Here is a 14,496-nt window from a genome sequence, read left to right on the forward strand (position 1 = left end):
TTTCCTTCCTGATTTTGTGCTATGATTGAAAACATATTTCTTTGGTCATAATTTAGCTAATTTTAATCCTCTCTTATTACCATTCGATGCCATGATATGTGTGTTAAGTGTTTTTAGAGATTACATGGCAGGAATGGCTTAGAGAATGGAAAGGAAGCATGCAAAAGTGGAAGGAATACAAGAAGCTGAAGGAACTGCAAAGCTGTTAGTCCTGACCTCTTCGCACTCAATCGATCATAACTTGAGCTACAGAGGTCCAAATGAGGCGGTTTCAGTTGCTTTGGAAAGCTAACATCTGGGGCTTCGCAACGATATACAATTTGCCATAGTCGATCTGATGTTTAGGGATGCGCACGCGCAAAACACGCGTACGCATGGATTGTGCGAAAGTTCAGCGACGCGTATGCGTGCATGACGCATACACGCGCATGAGCCACGTGCTGTACGTATCAGAAATCGCTCCCAGCGATTTTTGGGCTATTTTTGACCCAGTTTTCGGCCCAAAAAATACAGATTAGAGGCTGCAGAGTGGAGGAATGAAGGAGACACTTCTCATAATTCACAATTTAGGTTTTAGATGTAGTTTCTAGAGAAAGAGGCTCTCTCCTCTCTCTAGGTTTTAGGTTTTGGGTTTATTTCTTCTCTAACTCAGATTTCTATGCTGCTTTAATTTAGTTTCTCTTCTACTCTTATCTATTCTAGCACTTTAGTTTCTCTTCTCTTGGAGATTTATTTATTTATTCACTTTAGTTTATGAATTCTCATGTTAGATTTGATTTTCTATTTAATGCAATTTGAGGTATTTCATACTTATGATTGTTCTCTTCAATTTATGTTATTGATGCTTCCAATTGGTTGTTTGGATTTCATTATCTCTTATTACTTTTCTAAGCTTTTATTTTGTGCCCACCAAGTGTTTGATAAAATGCTTGGAGGGATGTTAGAGTAGGATTTTATGTTCTTGACTTGGGATGGTAACTTAGGAACTCTTGAGTTACTAATGCCCAAGTAATTGATGATTGGTAGCCATTGACTCTAGTTCTCACTAATTGAATTGATGGAGAGTTAGGACTTATGGACTTGAATTGATATAGCTCATTTAACTTTCCTTTACTACTAGTTACAGGATGATTTAATGAGATTGATCCTTACGAATTCTCATGTTGTGGTTAGTGATAAGGATAAAGATCCTTGACCACCAAACCTTGCCAAGACCCCTTTATCATTTGATTTTTCATTACCATTTACTTTTTCTTGTTCTCTTAATCTGAAAACTCCAAAAATATACCTTTGCATAACCAATTATAAGAACACCTCCCTGCAATTCCATGAGAGACGACCCGAGGTTTAAATACTTCGGTTATTAGATTTATAAGGGGTTTGTTACTTGTGACAACCAAACTTTTGTATGAAATGATTATTGTTGGTTTAGAAACTATACTAGCAACGTGATTTCAATTGTGAAATTCTAGACCACATAAAAGTCCGTTCATCAATGACTGAATGTAAATGACTGAATTTAAATGGCGGAAAGTAAATTGTAGGGAATTAAAGTGCAGAAGCTTAAATTGCAAGAAATTAAATGGGAATGGGGATTGTTAAGCATAGATGTAAAGTGCAGAATTAAAAGAATGGGTAAGATCAGAAAGTGGGAGCTCATTGGGGTCAGGAGATGTGATAATTCTCTGGATCAAATTCATGTTCATCTCTTCCTCAATCAATGCATTCATTGATCTCCTTGGTAATCTTAAGTGATTAAATCCCAATTTCTTGGCAATCTAATCTCTCTAAACATGAACAATTGCCCAATTCTTTTATTTAAGTGCTCATGAGAAGAGATGAAGTATGGTCACTGATTATACCACACATATTCATAGATCAAAGTATTGGTAGGATTACATATCACTATATCCATCCAAACCCCAATCTAATCCAATATGAGAATGCATTTCTAGCATGATCTCCTCATTCTTCTTCCAAGCTTCAGAGAAGATCCAATTATGAATAGCTTCTTTTCCAGGATAGCTATCCAATTGGATGAAGACCGAAAGCTTTCTAGCAAATTCAAGAGAAAAGAAAGAAGAAGAAGAATGAAAACTAATATTGATCCATTGAATTACACAGAGCTCCCTAACCCAATGAAGGAGGGTTTAGTTCATCATAGCTCAATTCAAATTACAAGAAAAGAAAAAGTGCAGAAAGCAGAGAAGAGAAGTACAGAGTGGAATTTCCCACTTGGGTTTCTCACTGTCCAACCCCTTCTAACTTAAATTCTAAGCTATTTATACACTTTCTTCAATTGATTTTCAGGTCATCTGGATTGGGCGTTTGGCCTTTGTTGGAATTGATTTAGCTGGCTTCCAATGCAATTGAGAAGAGAGAGGTGCCAATTGTGCAATTCTGATATCAACGTTGGAGTCAACGTTTTTGGGCAAACGTTGAGTCAAACGTTCTTCAGGAAAGATGGATTCTGGGTGCTGCAATCAACGTTTAACTCAACATTGGGGTGCCAACATTCGCCCATCCATGCGTGCGCATGACATACGCGTACGCCTGGATGGCACATTTTACAACTTCACGCGTTTGTGCTGCCTATGCGTGTGCGTTTTTGGGACCAAAATGCACATCCACGCATGCGCGTCACCTATACGTGCGCATGGATGCAAAATACCCAATTCCAATTTTTGAAAACTTTTCAAAGACGTTGGACCCAGCATTTAAGTGGAAACGCTCCCTCCAACGTTGATTTATCCACGCGTGCGCGTCACCTACACGTGCGCGTGGATTGCCAATATTCACGCTCACGCGTACGCGTTGCATACGCGCGCGCTGATGCGCTTTTTCCAAAATTGAGTTTTGAACTTCATTTCGTGCTCAACGTTGGACTAGCAACGTTCCCTCCAACGTTGGCCTATCCACGCGTGCGCGTCACCTACGCGTGCGCGTGGATTATCAAAATTCACGATCCATGCGTGAGCGTATAGCACACGTACGCGTCACCACAATTTTTCCAATTTTCCAGAAAGCACATTACATCAAAATGTTAGAGGTAACATTTGGCTTGCCAACGTTCCCTCCAATGTTGGCACCAGAATTATGCAGAACTTTTGCTCTGCCTCTCCTTCCAACGTTTGAGGCAACGTTGGTGGTCTAACTTTGGCCACCAACGTTGTTTCTCCTCCTTCTTTCCATGGTCATTCTTCAACTTTCTTCCATGCCTTTCTTTACCTATCATCAAGCAACACATGTATCAAAGCCTTGCTAGATCACAAGAGATTACATCATTCTTAGCACACAAGTAATTATGGCATAAATCTCATGAAAAAGTATCAAATTAACTATGTTTGAATGAATCAAGGTATGCATGAACTTTTAATCCAAATGCTTACTTATGGCGCAAGAAAGTGCATAAAACCTAATGAAATCAAAAGAAAAAAGCTAGTGAAACTAGCCTAAGATGCCTTGGCATCACAACACCAAACTTAAGTCTTGCTTGTCCCAAGCAAGCACTAAATTATGAGAAGAATGAATGAAACAGAAGGTAATACATGTCCATATCAGCAAGTGATTGAAATTGATTCATGTGGTTTTATGTAGAGAATGTTGCAGCTCAGTATTATTGATTCCTAGGTAAGAGATGTCCCCTTAAGCATCAACTAACATACTGCTATAACCTCTTATTATTCATCCTTGGTTTCTAATTTCTTTGTTTTTTTTTTTGCTAAGAACTTGTTCTTTATTATAGCTCAATGTTCTGTTTTTAAGGCAACTCTTTAGGATAGGCTTTCAGCCAACACTCCCGAACCAGTTGGTTCAAGGTGCTAGGTGTTGAAACACCCCTAAGAACTTAATCACCCAAGTCTCTCCTCAGTATATACACACCACAGGCACATGGTTTGTTATTTACTCTTTTGGCCTTGGTGTCCAGCACCTCTTTGGGTTACTAAATATTTTGTGACAAGGTTGCTCTTGATTGTGAATTTTCAGTTGACAATCCCGGGTTAGTTAATCCAAGTTGTCAAGTGATGAAGCACTCCTATGAACTTACTCATTCAAGCATATCCTTGCACAAGAACACCACAGACACATACCTTAAGATCAAACTATAGGTGCCTAGCTTTTATTCTTTATTTCTTTCATATTTGTTCTTTCTTTCTTCTAAGGACTTTTATTTGCTAAGATTCATAGACAACAGTCAAGTTCACACTAAAGAAAGGTTATTAGTTATTAGTGAGCTAGCTACACAATCAGACATACATACCACCACTCAATCTTTATTTTATTCCTTGCCAAATGGAACCATTTCACTTCTGTTCAAACATTTCTTTTATTTAATTTTAAAAACAAGGGGACAAGACATACAATTTAGCAAGATAAAGTTAAACCAGACACTCAGGCTAAACACTTAATACAAAACATTAAACAAACAACTAACATAATCCTAACACAGGTAAATTACTTCGTGAGGGTACAGTTAGACTTCCAATTTAAACATTTCAAAGCAAGAGCAGCTAAGTGGCTATACAACCTTTTAGCTTCTTCTTAGTCGTGAATCACCTTTTTTAGCCTTGGTATTCTTTTTGTCTCTCTGGATGATGGTGCATAGTTTCTCTAAAGCTTGATCGTCTTCCTATGAAATTCATTGGAAGTTGCTTGTTCCCTAAGCACTTGAAAAAGGGTTAGTATGTATGTATGCTTGTGAATTCATGGACCCAGGTTGGTGTGTGAACACCAAACTTAGTTCCCTTCCTACTTCCAGCATAGTGAATACACACATGAAACCTCAAACGCTTTTATTAAGAAAATAAACTGTGAACTAAAAGAAATATTAACAATTGTTAAGTAAATTCTCTAGCTGTGTGGAGCTCTTAATCATTTATGCTCAGGGATGCATTGTACTCTTAGTGAAATCTATGGTGGAACACCAAACTTAGAGTTACACATTCTCCTTCAAATTCCCTTGGTGTGCAACACCAAACTTAGCTCCTTGCAATGCAGAGAAGTTTACTTAACTTTTTTATTGAATAGCTAGGAATAGAAAACTACCTTTGGTTGGGTTGCCTCCCAACAAGCGCTCCTTTATCGTCATTAGCTTGACGATTGACCTCTCTTAGTTAAGCTTGTACTTCATTTTGGGATCTTCCCCCATATCACCCAAGTAATGTTTGAGCCTTTGTCCATTCATAGTGAAGGTCCGTTGTGAGCTTTCTTCTATGATTTCTATGTGTCCATAAGGTGAAATTTTGGTGACAAGAAAAGGTCCTGACCACCTTGATCTTAGCTTCCCAGGAAAAAGCTTGAGCTTGGAGTTGTAAAGTAGCACTCTTTGTCCCTCTTCAAAGGTCCTTGGTGCCACATTGAGATCATGCTTTTTCTTAGCCCTTTCTTTGTAGATTTTGGCATTTTCATAGGCTTGGGACATGAATTCTTCTAATTCCTACAGTTGCAAGATCCTTCTTTCACCAGTAGCCTTGCTGTCAAAGTTTAGTAACTTGAGAGCCCAGAAAGCTTTGTGTTCCAGCTCTAGTGGTAGATGACAAGCCTTCCTATAAACTAATTGATATGGAGACATCCCAATTGACGTCTTGAAGGCTGTCCTATATGCCCAAAGAGCATCGTCCAGCTTTTTTGACCAGTCCTTTCTTGAAGATCTCACAGTCTTCTCTAGGATCCTTTTCAACTCTCTGTTGGATACCTCGGTTTGCCTACTTGTTTGGGGGTGATAAGGTGTGGCCACCTTATGCTTTACTCCATATCTCAAGAGTAGAGTCTCTAATGATCTGTTGCAGAAATGGCTTCCTCCGTCACTGATAAGTGCTTTGGGGACTCCAAACTTGCTAAAGACATTCTTTTTGAGGAAGTTCAAAACCACCTTATTATCATTTGTTGGGGTTGCAATGGCCTCCACCCACTTAGATACATAGTCTACTACCACTAAGATGTACCTGTTTGAGTCTGAGGTTGGGAAGAGACCCATGCAGTCTATCCCCCATACATCAAACAACTCAAGTTCTAGGATGAATTGCTATGGCATCTCATTTTTCTTGGGCAAGTTTCCAGCTCTCTGGCATTCATTACAACTCTTTACTAGTTCTTTTGCATCCTTGAAGATAGTGGGCCAAAAGAAACCACACTGCAATACCTTGGCTGCAATTCTTTCTCCTCTAAAATGTCCTCCATAGCCAGAGCCATGACAATTCCGTAGGACTTCCTTTCTTTCTTCCTCTGAGATGCATCTTCTAAGTAGTCTATCTGAGCATTTTTTGAAAAGGTATGGTTCATCCCAGATGAAATATTTAGCATCATTAATGATCTTTCTCCTCTAATGTTTGTTAAATTCTGGAGGCACTTCCCCAATTGCTTTAAAATTGGCAATGTCCGCAAACCAAGGTGCCTTGTGAACCACCATTAGTTGCTCATCAGGAAAACTCTCATTTACACTTAGGCTGAGTGTGCCTTCTTCTTCACAGGGAATCCTTGACAGATGATCTGCTACCTTATTCCCCACTCCCTTCTTATCTCTAATCTCAATGTTGAACTCCTGTAATAACAAAATCCACCTTATCAGTCTTAGTTTTGACTCTTGCTTGGCAAATAAGTATTTAAGTACTGTATGATTAGTAAAAACAATCACTTTAGAGCCAATGAAATATGATCTAAATTTATCAAATGCAAACACTATTGCCAACAATTCCTTTTCAGTGGTGGTGTAATTCTTTTGAGTATCATTAAGGACCTTGCTAGCATAGTATATGACATGCACTAAGTTGCCTTTCCTTTGTCCAAACACTGCCCTAATAGCAAAATTTGATACATCACACATCAGTTCAAATGGCAAATCCCAGTCAGGTGGGGCAATAATAGGTGCTAAAGAAAGTTTCCTTTTTAGATTTTCAAAGGCTAGCATGCATTTTTGATCAAATACAATAGGTGTACCCTAAACAAGTAAGTTACTCAATGGTTTGGCAATTTTTGAAAAATCTATGATAAACCTTCTATAAAATCCAGCATGTCCTAAGAAACTTCTAATTGCTTTGACATTGCAAGATGGAGGTAATTTCTCAATTGCTTCCACCTTAGCTCTGTCTACCTCAATGCCCTTTTTGGAGATTTTATGACCAAGAAACACCCCTTTAGTGACCATAAAATGGCACTTTTCCCAGTTGAGTACTAGGTTGGTTTCTTGACATCTCCTTAGCACTAAGGCAAAGTGGTACAAGCATTTAGAAAATGAATCACCAAATACAGAGAAGTCATCCATAAACACTTCAATAAACCTATCAACCATGTCAGAGAATATAGATAGCATGCACCTTTGGAATGTTGCAGGTGCATTGCACAATCCAAAGGGCATTCTCCTATATGCAAATACACCATAAGGACAAGTAAAGGAATTCTTTTCTTGATCTTTAAGGTCCACCACAATTTGACTATAGCCTGAGTATCCTTCCAAGAAGCAATAATATTCATGTCCAGTAAGCTTCTCTAGCATTTGATCCATGAAGGGCAGGGGAAAATGATCCTTCCTTGTGGCTTCATTGAGCTTTCTATAATCTATACACATACGCCATTCAGTCACTGTTCTTGTTGGTATCAATTCATTTCTTTCATTTGGCACAACAGTGATTCCTCCCTTTTTGGGAACTACTTGGACAGGGCTTACTGATGAGCGGATAATTTATACGCTTTTTGACATTATTTTTAGGTAGTTTTAGTAGGATCTAGCTACTTTTTAGTATATTTTTATTAGTTTTTAAGCAAAATTCACATTTCTAGACTTTACTATGAGTTTGTGTATTTTTATGTGATTTCAGATATTTTCTGGCTGAAATTGAGGGACCTGAGCAAAAATCTAATTCAGAGGCTGAAAAAGGAATGCTAATGCTGTTGGATTCTGACCTCCCTGCACTCCAAATAGATTTTTGGAGCTGTAGAAACTCAAATGGCGCGCTCTCAATTGCGTTAGAAAATAGACATCCTGGGCTTTCCAGCAATATATAATAGTCCATACTTTGCTCGAGTTTTGATGATGCAAATTGGCGTTCAAACGCCAACTTCCTGCCCTATTCTGGCGTTAAACGCCAGAAACAGGATAGAAGCTGCAGTTAAACGCCCAAACTGGCATAAAAACTGGCGTTTAACTCAAAGAAAAGTCTCTACACATGAAAACTTCAATGCACAGTCCAAGCACACACCAAGTGGGCCTGGAAGTGGATTTCTGCATTATTTACTTATCTCTGTAAACCTTAGCTACTAGTTTTAGTATAAATATTACTTTTTCTCATTGTATTAGATGTCTTGGTTATTCTGGTTCCCCCTCTGGAACCGAAGCCAATGAACACCATTATCACTTATGTATTTTCAACAGTGGAGTTTCTATACACCATAGATTAAGGTGTGGAGCTCTGCTATTCCTCGAGTATTAATGCAAAGTACTATTGTTCTTCTATTTAATTCAAGCTTATTCTTATTCTAAGATGTTCACTCGCACTTCAACATGATGAATGTGATGATCCGTGACACTCATCACCATTCTCAATTTATGAACGCGTGCCTGACAACCACTTCCGTTCTACTTGCGAAAGTTAAAGTGTGTATCTCTTGGGTTTCTAATCAACGATTCACATCGACTCCCCTCTGACAATGGGGCATCTGAATCTGAGATTAGAACCTTCGTGGTATAGGCTAGAATCAATTGGCAGCATTCCTAAGATTCGGAAAGTCTAAACCTTATCTGTGGTATTCCGAGTAGGATCTGGGAAGGGATGACTGTAACGAGCTTCAAACTCGTGACTATGGGGCGTAGTGACAGACGCAAAAGGATAATTGGATCTTATTCTGACACGATCGAGAACCAACAACTGATTAGCCATGCGGTAGCTGTGCCTGGTATTTTTCATCCGAGACGAAAAATCCGATAGTTGATTAGTCGTACAGAAACCGTAGAGGACCATTTTCACTGAGAGGACGGGAGTAGCCATTGACAATAGTGATCCCCAACATACTGCTTGCCATGGAAAGGAGTATGAATGATTGAATGAAGATAGTAGAAAAGCAGAGATTCAGAAGGAATAACGCATTTCCATACACTTATCTGAAATTCCCACCAATGAATTACATAAGTATCTCTATCTTTATTTTATGTTTATTTATCTTTTAATTATCAAAAATCCCATAACCATTTGAATCCGCCTGACTGAGATTTACAAGATTACCATAGCTTGCTTCAGGCCGACAATCTCCGTGGGATCGACCCTTACTCATGTAAGGTTTATTACTTGGACGACCCAGTGCACTTGCTGGTTAGTTGTGCGAAGTTGTGAAAAAGAGTTGAGATTACAATTGTGCGTACCAAGTTGTTGGCGCCATTGAGATCACAATTTCGTGCACCACTTACCCAAGGGCTATCTGAGATTGGGTAGATTACCCCTGCTTGCCACAACTTCATAACCTCCTTTTGTACTACTTCTTTCATGGCTGGGTTCAACCTTCTTTGGGGTTGAATGGGGGGCTTGGCATCTTCTTCCAACAAAATTTTATGCATACACATGGAAGGGTGATGGAGGAAAAATTGTTGGTAGAGATTTTCACAAAAATAAGTGTGTTGCAAGTACAGTTCTAAATCGACAATTCAACCTCATTCAAATTTAATATGTTTGTCACTTAAGCAAACCCAATAAGATTAACCGAAGTATTAAATCTCGGGTCGTCTCTCAAGGAATTGCAGGGAAGTGTAATTTATTATTGGTTGTGAGATTATATCTTTTTGGCTTTTTGAAATAGGAGACAAGTAATATAAACAACAAGGAAATAAAATAAGAATTAAGAAAAGTCCTAGCAAGAATTGAGAAATTAGAATTCCTATCCCCGTTATCATCATCAATTGTGATGGTAATTGCCTTTTGCTTTCACTTAGTTAACCTCTAACAACGAAGAAAAGTCAAATGAGCAAAATCAACTTAGGTTCACAAGTCCTAATCAAAGACTAGATTTAGTGAAGCCTAAGCCAACTAGCAAGTCTCAATTACCAATCAACAAAAGACTTTTGATAACTCAAGAGTCTCTAAATAATCAATCCAAGTTAAGAACATAAAAATCTAAATTAAAATCCTTCCAAGCATTTTATCAAACACTTGGAAGACACAGAATAAAAACATAGAAAATTAATAAGAGATAATAAAATCTAAGATACCTAATTGCAAGACAACAATAACCAATGTTTAAAGAATGAGCAATAACTTAAAAATATGAATTGCATTAATCTAAATCAAAGGACCAAATGTGCATCAATAATGAAGTAAACAAACGGAAGTAATAATAAATAAACTAAAAGAGGTAAGATGCTAGAACAAACAAGAGTAAAGGAAAACTAAATTAAAGGAACATTGAACTTGAATTTGAGAAGAAATTGAAAAGAGAAATCCCTCTCTCTAGAAAACTACATCTAAACCTAAAATTATGTGAATGAGAAGTGAATGAATGAATGACCCCCATTCTGCTCCACTCCCAGCCTCTAATATCTGTTTTCGAGCTAAAAAATGGACCAAAAACAGCCTAGAAATCGCCTCCAGTGATTTCTGATATGTGTAGCATGTGGCTCTGTCACGTGTACGTGTCGCCCACGCGTATGCATCGATGAACTTTTGCAAGGTCACGCGTACGCGTGATCCACGCGTGCGCATCTCCTAACTGCATGGCAACTATGGCAAATTGTATATGATTTTGAAGCCCCAGATGTTAGCTTTCCAACGCAACTGAAACCGCCTCATTCAAACCTCTGTGGCTTAAGTTATGGTCAATTTAGTACGAAGAGGTCAGGGTTGACAACTTAGCAATTCCTTCAATTTATTGTATTCCTTCCACTTTTGCATGCTTTCTTTCCATCCTCTAAGCCATTCCTGCACTATAAATCCTGAAATCACTTAAAACACATATCAAGGCATCGAATGGTAATAAGAAAGGATTAAACATAGCAAATTTGAGGCCAAAGAAGCATGTTTTCAATCATAGCACAAAATTAGGAAGGAAAATATAAAACATGCGAATTCTATGAATAAGTGTGAGAATAGTGGATAAAATCCACTCAATTAAGCACAAGATAAACCCTAAAAATGGGGTTTATCAATTTCCCCACACTTAAACATTAGCATGTCCTTATGCTAAGCTCAAGAGAAACTATAAGAGTGTGAAGAAGAATGGTAGAATTTATTAAATGCAAATTATCTATATGAATGCAACTAAATGTAAAATGCTTTTACCTACTTAGTTAAAAATAGATAAACTTTTCAAGAACAAATATGAACTGGATTTCACTAATTCAAATCATAAAAATGAAGTACAAATAAACTTGCAAGAAGAAGAAGATAGCTCATGAAAGCCGGGAACAAAGAATCGAGCATCAAACCCTCACTGGAAGTGTATACACTCTAGTCTCTCAGGTGTTTAAGGTTCAATTCTCTCAATTCTCTACTAATTTTGCTTTCAAAGGCTTGCTCTTCATCTAACAATCAACAAAAATTAAATGTACCAATACACAAATCAAGAGGTCTTTTGAGGGTTGTAATGGGGTTAGGGTCAAGGTAGGATTATATTTGGTCAAGTGGACTAAAATCTGAATCCTTAATTAACCCAAACTTCCCACCTAACTTAAGACAATCTATGTAATCACAATACAAAATCTAACTACCCATTAACTATGTTTACCACATATTCATGCATCCCAAATTTGAGTACAGTACATATGCATTGCTATCACCATTTACTTTGAGACATTTTGTCCCCTTTTTATTATTTGCTCTTTTTCTTTTCTTTTTCTCTTTTTTTTTTCAATGCATATGATTAAGATATTGAATGCAAGAATATATGCTCAACTATTGTTTTGCACATTTTCACAAAAATATACAACACCCAATTCTCAAACTAAATATTGGCAACCCCAATTTTCCCACACTTAAATCATTAACACTATCACTAGTCTAAGCTAACCAAGGATTTAAATTAAGGACATTATTGTTTTTCAGTTAGAGTTAGTGATGGGCTAGAGTAAAGAATGAATGGGATTAAAAGGCTCAACATTGGTTTACAAAGGATAATGAAAAGGTTAAGGCCATATGGGTATGTAAGCTCAGTGAAACAAAGGCTTCAATCATATAAGTGCATGCATACATCAAACAATGTAAATATAGAATCAATCAAGACAAAGATCACAATTTTAGAGAGAACAACACACACCAAAAATAGAATATTGGTTGATAAAATGCAACCAATCAATCAGGCTCAAAATCTCACTGGTTTTGTGTGTTCTAACTCTAAAACCATGTTCCAAAATAAATTTCTTCAAACAAGTTTAACAAAAGCTTTAATTTAAATTAGTGAAATACTCTAAAAAGTTTCTTGAAAAAGAAGATATCACTTCAACCAAGTAGTGGTAAAGTATGCACGAAATCTAACAACATGCAATTAAACATGCAAATGCAACAACTAATTTAACAAAGAAAATTAAAAATTGGTGTTAAGACAGGAAAGTAACTAACCCGCGGAGATCAATATCAACCTCCCCACACTTAAAGATTGCACTGTCCTCGGTGCATGCTAAGATGTGCAAGTGGACGAGTGGCCACAACTGATGCTTTTCTCCAAGAGTTTGTGCGGATGGACTTGTCTGTTGCCCCATTGAAAGCTTTTTCTTTCTCTTCTCGGTGGCCATCCTTAAAGAAGAGAAAAAGGAGGAAAAGTGACCCAAAAACAAAGATAAGAAAACAAATAAAATATGGGTGGGTTAATGGCAAATAATGAGGGTCTCAACTACATGGTAGCTACAACATGTAAGTGAGAAAGCAATATATGCAAATGGCATATCAATAGTACAAGAATTGCAACATTGAGGGTGAGAGAGAGTGGGTAATGAAAGACAATATAACTTCATGTCAATGCAAAAGGAATACAATTGTCATAAAATATTAGCATTGACTTATGAATAATATCACCCAACAATATAAAACAAGTCATTAAACACCAAAATAATGCAAGAAAAATGCAACAGATGAGTAAGAAAATTTAACACCAATGAAAAAATAATAAACTTATAAAAGAAAATAAAAGCATGCACGAAGTTAAAATGCAATGAATTAAAGTATGCAAATGCAAGAAGTAAAAGGGAATAAAAGAGAATAATGATGAGAAGCTAAAGAAATGAAGAAGAAGAAAGTAAGAAGGGAAGAAGAAAGAAGGAGATGGGAGAGAAGAAAGAAGAAAGAAATTAAAAACAGGGCACGACACGCGCGCGTAGGTCACGTGTGCGCGTGGAAACAAAAACAGCCATGCGATGCGTAAGCGTCATCCACACACATGCCGGATGGCCAAAAATGAACACTGACGCGTGACTACTTGCGTGCTAAACGCGCAATTTTAGCACAGTAGCAGCCCAACTCTCTGTCCAATTCACCCAAAACGCCGTTTTTCATCCCCCGCGTACGCGTCGCTGACGCTTACGCGTGGGTTGACAAAACTGCAAGTGACGCGTACGTGTGGGGTACGCGTACGCGTGGGGTGGCTTGTGCGCCAGGCACCCCTCCCGCGCAGTTCCAGTGTAACTTTCTGTTCATTTTTAATAAAGAGCCAACTTCCATATGATGCGTGCGCGTCAGGTCCAATTTTTTTTATATATCAACACCAAAAATTATTAAACAACTAAACCATAAATTAAACGAAATAAACATAACTAAAAATAATAATTTAACTTATTAATAATATAAGCAAAAGAGAAAATAGGAAGAATATACCATGGTGGGGTGTCTCCCACCTAGCACTTTTAGTTAAAGTCCTTAAGTTGGACATTCGGTGAGCACCTTGTCATGGTGGCTTGTGTTTGAACTCGTCTTGAAACTTCCACCAACGCTTGGACTTCCAATAAGCTCCAACATTTTCAAGTGAATTCACCAAGCCTTGATGAAGGTCTTCACAAGTCTTGAGCTCCCAAAGTTGATCCTCCTGTATGCCGGGATCCCAAATCTTGTTGCTACATCCGTCTTCTTGTTGATCATCATTTTTCCAACTGGGTGGCAAGCAATGCGAATTCTCAACGAAGTACCAAACTCTTCTGAGATCGAACCAATGGATCACTAGCCCGACCCTTGCATCTAGCTCTTGAAATCTCAACCTTGATGAGCCTCGATTTGCAACTCCAACTACTAAATATCCTTCTCTTACGCTTCATTCTACAAAGCCTCCTAAGTTGGCCCTCCGTTTCAAGTAGACCATACTCAAGTGGAACAATAAAGCGAATGGAGATAAATTTTACCAACTCAAAGGAAGGAGCATACGGCAACCTAGGTAGAGAAGTCTCCGATGATCTTGACAGTGCATATTCAACTCCCGTCCAATCTTTTCAAACGACTTCCACCTCATTGTTGCTTTCAATTTCATCGGAAGAAGGTTGGCTTGATTCATGATCATCATCACCAAAGGAATTTTCCTCTTGATATATTCCATCCAATT

This window comes from Arachis stenosperma, chromosome 7, assembly GCF_014773155.1.
Source record: "Arachis stenosperma cultivar V10309 chromosome 7, arast.V10309.gnm1.PFL2, whole genome shotgun sequence".
Taxonomy (NCBI): domain Eukaryota; kingdom Viridiplantae; phylum Streptophyta; class Magnoliopsida; order Fabales; family Fabaceae; genus Arachis; species Arachis stenosperma.